Source organism: Bactrocera tryoni, unplaced genomic scaffold (assembly GCF_016617805.1).
Source record: "Bactrocera tryoni isolate S06 unplaced genomic scaffold, CSIRO_BtryS06_freeze2 scaffold_25, whole genome shotgun sequence".
In the NCBI taxonomy this organism is placed as follows: Eukaryota; Metazoa; Arthropoda; class Insecta; order Diptera; family Tephritidae; genus Bactrocera; species Bactrocera tryoni.
This window is the reverse complement of record NW_024395977.1, coordinates 32,102,793-32,110,723: the sequence shown is the minus strand read 5'-3', so window position 1 is coordinate 32,110,723 and position 7,931 is coordinate 32,102,793.

Genomic DNA, 7,931 nt, shown 5'->3' with positions numbered 1-7,931 from the left:
TATATATAACCCTATATCTGACTCTTTTAGTTTTAGGACTTACAAACAACCGTTATGTGAACAAAACTATAATACTCTCCTTAGCAACATTGTTGCGAGAGTATAAAAACATACTGAAACATATCTCACCACATGACGTGTCTATGAGGTTTAGCCCCCCACCAGAGGTAAGATAAAAATGGTATATTTCACCTTCTCCTGGTATTATAAAACAAATACTATTTAAGAAAACCTGCAGAGTCGCAACGAATGCTTGTCGAAGCATATGATGGTTATGCTCTATCAGAAGCACTTTCGAAAAGATGATTTCAACGGTTCTAAAATAATGAGTTTGATGTGAGAACGTGGAAAAAACAGTTTGAAAGCGCCGAACTGCTAGCAATATTTGATGAAGTTTATACTTTGAGTCAAAAGCAATGGCAGTAAATGTTGCAGAACAAACAATTTTAGGAGTGTTGAAAATGCTTTCCATATGTGTTGAATGAAAGATAAATGGAAAACCGAAAAAACACTTGTGAAATTTTGCCCGAAAAAATTCAGCTTTGCATTAAGAACGGAGAAAATCATGGTTTAATCCGAGGCAATCATCAACATCGACATAAAAAACTAATCGATTCGGTAAGAAGGCTAAACTTTGTGTTTGGTGGGATCAGAGGGGTGTTGTATATCATGAGCTTCTAAAACCTGGTGAAACTGTTAATATTAATTGCTACAGACAACAAATGATCTAGAACCATGCATTGATTGAAAAACGACCAGAATGGGCCAGACAACACGGCGAAGTAATTTTGTTAATCGACAACGCACCTGCAAGGCAAAAACGCTTCAGGATAAAATCAAAGTACTTGACTGGGTGCCCCTTCCGCCGTATCCATCAGACATGTTCCATTCGAATTAGCATTTTATTTTCAACGATATGGGACACGCATTGCCTGAGCAGACCTTCGATTCCTAGTCAGAAGTCGAAAATTGGGGGTCTGATTGGTTTTCTTTAAAACACGAACATTTATAAGTTTCAGCTGATATCATTTTCTAACCGAATAAAACACATGGTTAAAGTGAAAAAATCTTCCACTTTCAATTTTGTGCTAAACAATTTTTAATAACAATTCCAATAAATAAAATAAATATGTATGTATTAGGGTGCCTGAAAATTTTTTTTAAATTTTTTTTCAATTCTTACCCTCTCAAATGTTAAGAATTGACAAAAAAAGTCCTCCCTCAAGCCAGGCGGTGTAGCTTAACTCTAAGGGGTCGCTATTTTTTTTAATTTAAAATTTCACCAACTAATTTTCGTTTCTCAAAAATAACATATTCATAAAGTTGGCTTTTCAAACTTTAAAAAGCGACCAAGTTTGATTATCTCGAGTAGACGATTAAACATAGTGATTGGAATTTTTACAATAAAAATAAAAAACTTTTCTGAGAATAATAATTTTGTCGCGGGAATTTTTAAAGTTTGAAAAGCCAACTTTCTGAATACGAGATTTTTTTTTGAGAAACAAAAATTTATTGGTGAAATTTTAGTTTAAATGTAAAATCGAAAATTCCTATGTTAAATGTACCGAAAACTATAATAAAAAAAGCGAACCCTTAAAGTTAAGCTACAGCGCCTGGCTTGAGGGAGGATTTTTTTTTGCCTATCACTAACATTTGAGGGGGTAAGAGTTGAAAAAAAGTTTAAGCACCCTAGTACATATGTATAAGCTTTTCCCCGCAGTGTTACACGCGGATCATTAGGGAAAATAAATTGTGTATAAGGAGTCAAAATGATTATTCACATTTTTAGAAGTAAAATTATTTAAATTTGAGCATCGGAAATATCAATTTCCAAAATTTGATGACTAACAGAACTGGAGAGTTGATTTATTTACCTTAATTGTTTTTTGTCTAGCGTCATAGAGAGCTAGCAAACATTTTACTGTGGTACATACCGGTAAACAACATTGCGGCAACTTTTAAAGGAAATTGTAGGCGTTTAAACTGCAAGGGTTTTTTGTGGAGTTGGTATCCTGAAATCGGGCAGCAATTTTCCAACCATGGCAAAAATTTGATACTCAATAAGTTTCAGCGCTTCGTTAAAAATTATGTCATCGTTTTCATTCTTTTCGTGACGCATTCAACTTATAATACTTTCACACTTCTACTTAGGACAATGTCCAAGGAAACTCGTCTTCCTGGCATAGGCGGAAAAATGAGGTGAGGGTGCTAATAGGCGATGTTGCAACTCGGTCTCGCAGGTTGCTGCTGTAAAATACACGCGTTAGCCCTTTGGGAGTTGCACAGCAAGATGGGTCACTGTTGGGAGCTTTTCATGTAACGGTAAACCGAGTTATTCCCATGCCGCACAGTGGTCGGGCTTGTATGGAGCGAGCGGCCAAAAATACTTCTAGTGGAGATAAAAATTCTAAATTTTTTCCGAAATTCTATAAAAATATAAATAAATAAATAAATGTAAAATATCGTTCACATTCAACTCACTCCTTAAGTTACACCCCCTGCTCGTAAGTCCCCACATCACAGAATAATGAATTTGGTTGTAATTTTAACAAGTACTAAGCATATTATTGTATAATATATTATTCTTAAAGATCATACACATATTTATTTAAAATTGACTTCATTTTAGGTGGTATCTTTCGTTGTCCCGTTATGAAAGGATCCGATGAAAGGAGTAGACGATTGAGTAGGTCTTCATTTGTTGCTACTCGAAAAATTTTTCTTGTATGCTGCAGACGAAATTTTTTTATGTCCTTATTTCTTGACTCAGCAGCTTCCTCCGACCAACAGTTATCTTCGTCGGAACAAGATTTTTAATTTTGTCATTAAAGTATTTTTCCTCCTTGATACTCAATTCAGTTGATTCCTTTATAGGTCCTAGGTCGACAGTATCGTGTGGATGCTGGTCGTGGGTTTTTCCATATAATTTTCGAAGCATCTTCAGCTACTAACAAGGCAAGAGGAACATATGACATGACAATTAAGTGGCTGTCTTCCAAGCTATTGTTCGCCACTTTCTGCTTGTATTCGCTGTATCCAGAGCTTCCGTTGAAACCCCATTTCCCTACAAGTTTTAGGTTGCAAACAGGATCGGCGCTTTGTTGTGTAGTCCAATAAACTTTGAAGCTCCACTTCTGCATGTGCTTCACTAACAGTAATGTTTTCCGGATAACATTTCTTTTTTTCTTTTAAAATATTATCATAGCTACAAAAAAGCTCTGTAGAAATTTTGCTATTGACAAACTCCTTAATGAGGATATATTGGTGCTTTGTTAAATTCGCTTCCATTATAAGCGAAATAATTTCATTAGCACTTGCAGGCGAGATTTTTTCTACAACAGCAGTAGAACGCAAATATTCAGCAGCAGACTCATCCAACTCAGCAATCTCAGCAATCCGTCTTCTCTTTGTTCGGCTTGAACACTCAGAGAAACTAATTTTGTGACGACCACGTTCAATATTATTTTCAGGTGAAGGGTGTAGATTGGAATTGAATGAAAATGATTCATTTTTCGAAAGCCAATCGGAATACTTTTCCAAAACGAATGTTTTATTTCGCTTGCAGTCATTCCAAAATACTGCAATTCTCTTGCAGCAGTAATTAACGCGTTTTTCCAATTGATCCAAATATTCCGCTTTCATTATATAGCCATCATTCTCTATTTTCGATTTCACAGATTGAAATATACTTTTAACCTTGACTGGATTTTTACCTGTCACGGAACAACACTTATTATATATAAGTATAAATGCGGCTTACTTCGCATTCGTAAGAAGCTCCTATATAAAAAGTAAAGAATAATATAATTAACTTAAGAAAATAAAATTAACAAATGAACGGAATCAAAAAACATCACAAGAAAACGCACAAAGACAATCATGATATTAACAACACACACCACATAAAGCACAGTTACACAAAAGAAAAAAATGCTCAAAAGCGGCGAGACCACGTTCTTCTTTTCAAGGTTACGCAGCGGCTAGAAAAACTAGCAGCTAGAATTTTCTATATACAATCTGTAAATATTGGCTTATATTCCGATATAAGTTTGATCGTTAACTTCGATTAACTTCATAACTAAAAGTCTAAGTGAAAATTTTGTTTACGTATAAATTTTTAATACAACCCAATTTTACATTACAAAAATTAAGTTAATTAATAAAAACTAACGCAACATTTTGAGGACATAAATATAATTAAATATAATAGTTCATACCTTTATTTACAATATTAAATACTTCCATTATTCGTCTTATCTTTTTTTTTAATTGTTTTAATTTTTTGTTTTAAAGCCTCACTTGCACGTTGCTTACACTGCAGCGCATTGAAAACCAATAAAATGTTTTGCTCTATGTTAAACAGTTATTCTTGCAGAGTACAGCTGGAACAAAACAAAAATAACAGCAGATTAAAAAAGTTTGAGCTATTATGAGACAGTGTTGGCACATTTTTAGCGAAAACTTTAACTTAATTTTTTTTTTATTTTTGGCCTATGGGGGCGACCACTGTGTGCCGTTTCGTTGCTACTTACATATCGGCCCTCCCGAAACATCTGGACGTCATCATTTGGGTCGATCGTTGCGTTACTCTCCTGTCTCATTGTGAAAATAGCCTGGACCGAGCTGCAAAATTCTACATTTGTGTGAGCACCCAGCTATTGATCACAGGCATGTTTTTCGCGGTGCTTCTCAGATTAATATTAACAGTACGTCCCCGTTCCCAGTGCGCCCTACGCCAATACAACGGGTGTTCGTTTGCGTATCTTTTAATAGTCTTGCCTTTAGTGAGGAGTCCCACCCGTTTTTCCACCAGGCTGAGTTACATGTCATCGTAATGAATAGGTTCGGTCGCCTGTAATTAATTGTCTCGAGTTTACTCATATAAATAGCTGGAAATATTTACGAATGGCGACGGGGCGATCACAATGTGACCCAAGTCATTCGAGTTAACATTGGCACTTGGAGGTGTACGTAGCTCTCGGTACGCAAATTGCTCTGATTCAGAACGATGTAGTGCACACGATTGCTCTCCATCTTTACATATACTAGGTAGAAAAAATCGCCGCTCACTATGTGTTTTACAATGAAAAGAAAGTTTAATGTATATTGTGTTAAAAATCATTTATTTGCGATTTTTCTACTTTTTTTTCAATGTAGTGCAGTTTGTTTCGGTGCGTAAATGGACAGAGAAGATGGTTTTCCAAATTGTGAACACGCCATGTATAGCTGCCCGTGTGAAAACCATGGCATTTCCAATTTTTAGCCACATATCTAGCGACTATCCTTGTGTGAATCTTCCAGTTTAAGTCATTAACATCGGTATTTTTGGCTGCTAAAACTGCGCGTACACTCAACCAATCGTCGATAATTTGGTCAATGTTCGAATAAACATGAATTCATCTTTCGTTGAAGTGTATTGACAAAAGGCAGGTGGAATTGATATCAAACCACTGGAAGTATCAAACGAAATTTGCCCATTACCAATCCTTAGAGAATACGATGTAAAATGTCTTCGGCAATGTCATTTTTGTTCGTATCCCATAATTGACACGGTTTTGAAGGCTGATACTTATGTTGAAATAATCATCGCGAAAAAAGTGCGCACTTAAGTGGCATGCGAAGTAGCTATTGCCTCGTCCATCGTTTGATTCCAGTGATTATCTGGTTAAAGCAATTGTAATTGCTGGCATGCTTCTCAAAAAGTTGCACACACCGTACTATTCACAATGCGCAATAATTCAAATGAAGTTGAATCGCGTTTATTAATCAATAGTAACCGAAGATAAAAGCAATCGTCGTTTTTCGGGTGGATTGTATAAATTAGTCCTAATGCATTAGTTGAGAACACACCTGGATGTCCATCTACTACTTGGCCTTGCTTTCTGAGTAACCATTTCTTCGACGATGCATTCCATGTATAATATCAAGGCATTTCCGAATAGAGCAATGTTCTTGCAAACGCAAAATTGAGAAGAAACTCGTCAATTTCGATTTTGTTATTGATCTCATCTTGTTCAAGGCCATAGCGGTTATTGGCCGCTACGTCCTTTGGTGACGTACTTGCAAACTTAAATGATCAATTTCACCAAACTGCAATACTCAACATTGATATGAGTTTTGAATGTAAATTAGACAATAATAGCGAATATGTTACAATCTATGTGTTGTCAACTTTGTTATTCACACCTCTAAATTGATTATTGTCAGACATACACACCGAAGTGCGAGTGAGGTGTCCACAAGGTCCATGTACCAAATTGGTTTTCACCACTTCCTATAATTCTGGAATTTCCGCTGAAATGATTTCATCAATTTGATCTGGTGTAACCACCATCCACCATCCTTAGAAGAATGTGTGCGTACGGCAAATCTCTTTTTTGCCCCTCAACAGAATACATCTGGCATTTAACAGCACCATATATACATACGTTGCTTCAAGATAAAGTCCATCAAATATCATAGCTTTTGTTTGGAAAGGCGTGCTGTGACATCGTGACGATCTTGCTGACTGATAATAATTAATTCCGTAATCTATGGCCATTTTGCGAGTACTCGTGCATGTGCTTTGGGCTGCCAATGTATAATGTATGTTAATGGTAAAAAGAACGCCAACCGATATTAGGGTGACCTCTTCGTGGCATCGTAAAAAATTTCAATCTGTATTTGATCACTTTGTATGAAAGCCACATAAAGTTTTCACTGAATAATTTTCAATAATTTACCTTTTGAATAGCCAAAATAAAGAAAGCAAACGACAGAAATTTAACGATTCAAATGATTTACAAATAAATCAATTCGAAAACAAAAACAACATATTGAAAAAATGTTGGATGGAAAAGTCACTTTTTGGAAATTTATGCTCGTAAGTCAGTTAAAAATTAATATTGTCTGATTTTTTTTTTACAAACCATCCTCATTGGATTTCCTTCAAAGTTGTTCAGGCCATTTTTCATTTCATGTAACGGTTTATTCAACTATAGCGAACAGACAAAAACCCAACTTATTTTTATATATAAGATGTAATTTCCTCGTTTATTCAATCGATATTTTACTCCATTCATCCAATATAACGGTCTTGAGCATTTCTTTGCTGGTTATCGTATATGTGCGAACCCTCCAGTAGAGCCCACAAATGCTCTTTTGGATCGAAGTCAGGTGATTGTGGGGGTGAATGTAGCTGGTTTGGAGCATTTTAAAATAGCCAAAGACGAACAATTTGTCAGCACTTTGCTTCATTTGTCGTTTTAAAATATTTAGATAATCAAATTTATTCATTATATTTTCAATAAACTCGATACCACCAATTCCACTTGGTGCCATATATTCCCACAATTAAACTCCACCCTCCCCCATGCTTTAAGGTAGAAGAAAGATTTTGTGCTTCAACGGTCGTACCAGTTTTTCGCCCACCATCTTCCTTTTATTCCAAAAATACAATTAGGCTGTTCACGGTAAGGTGGTTATCGGGTTATGTGATTATTAAATTAAAAATAACCTCTGTGCTCCGTGAACATCCTATGTATGGTTATTTGCTTATTTTTACACAAACAGCTGTTCATTGTTTACAATTCTAGTTCTATGAAATTCCTACTTATAAAATGCCTAAACAAAGTTTAAAAAGAAAAATAGTCGAATTTAAAATAAGTTCTGCTATTCAGGAAATGGACTTTATTGAAGGTATGTGCTTATTAAGTAATCTGAATTTTAAGGATTCAAAAAATTCTTTGTATAAATAATAATTTTTGATAATTATTGATGATTTTTGATGCTTTGTGATGCTTTTTATTTCGGTTTTAATTTGCTGATTGTAAACAAAAAACAGCTGATAGATACTAAAAACAGACCAGCTAAAAAACGAAAAGCGGAGTATTCTCCTGATCTTCCGGCAGAAAAAGCCACATTAAAACCTGCTATCCCAAAAAATAGTTCAC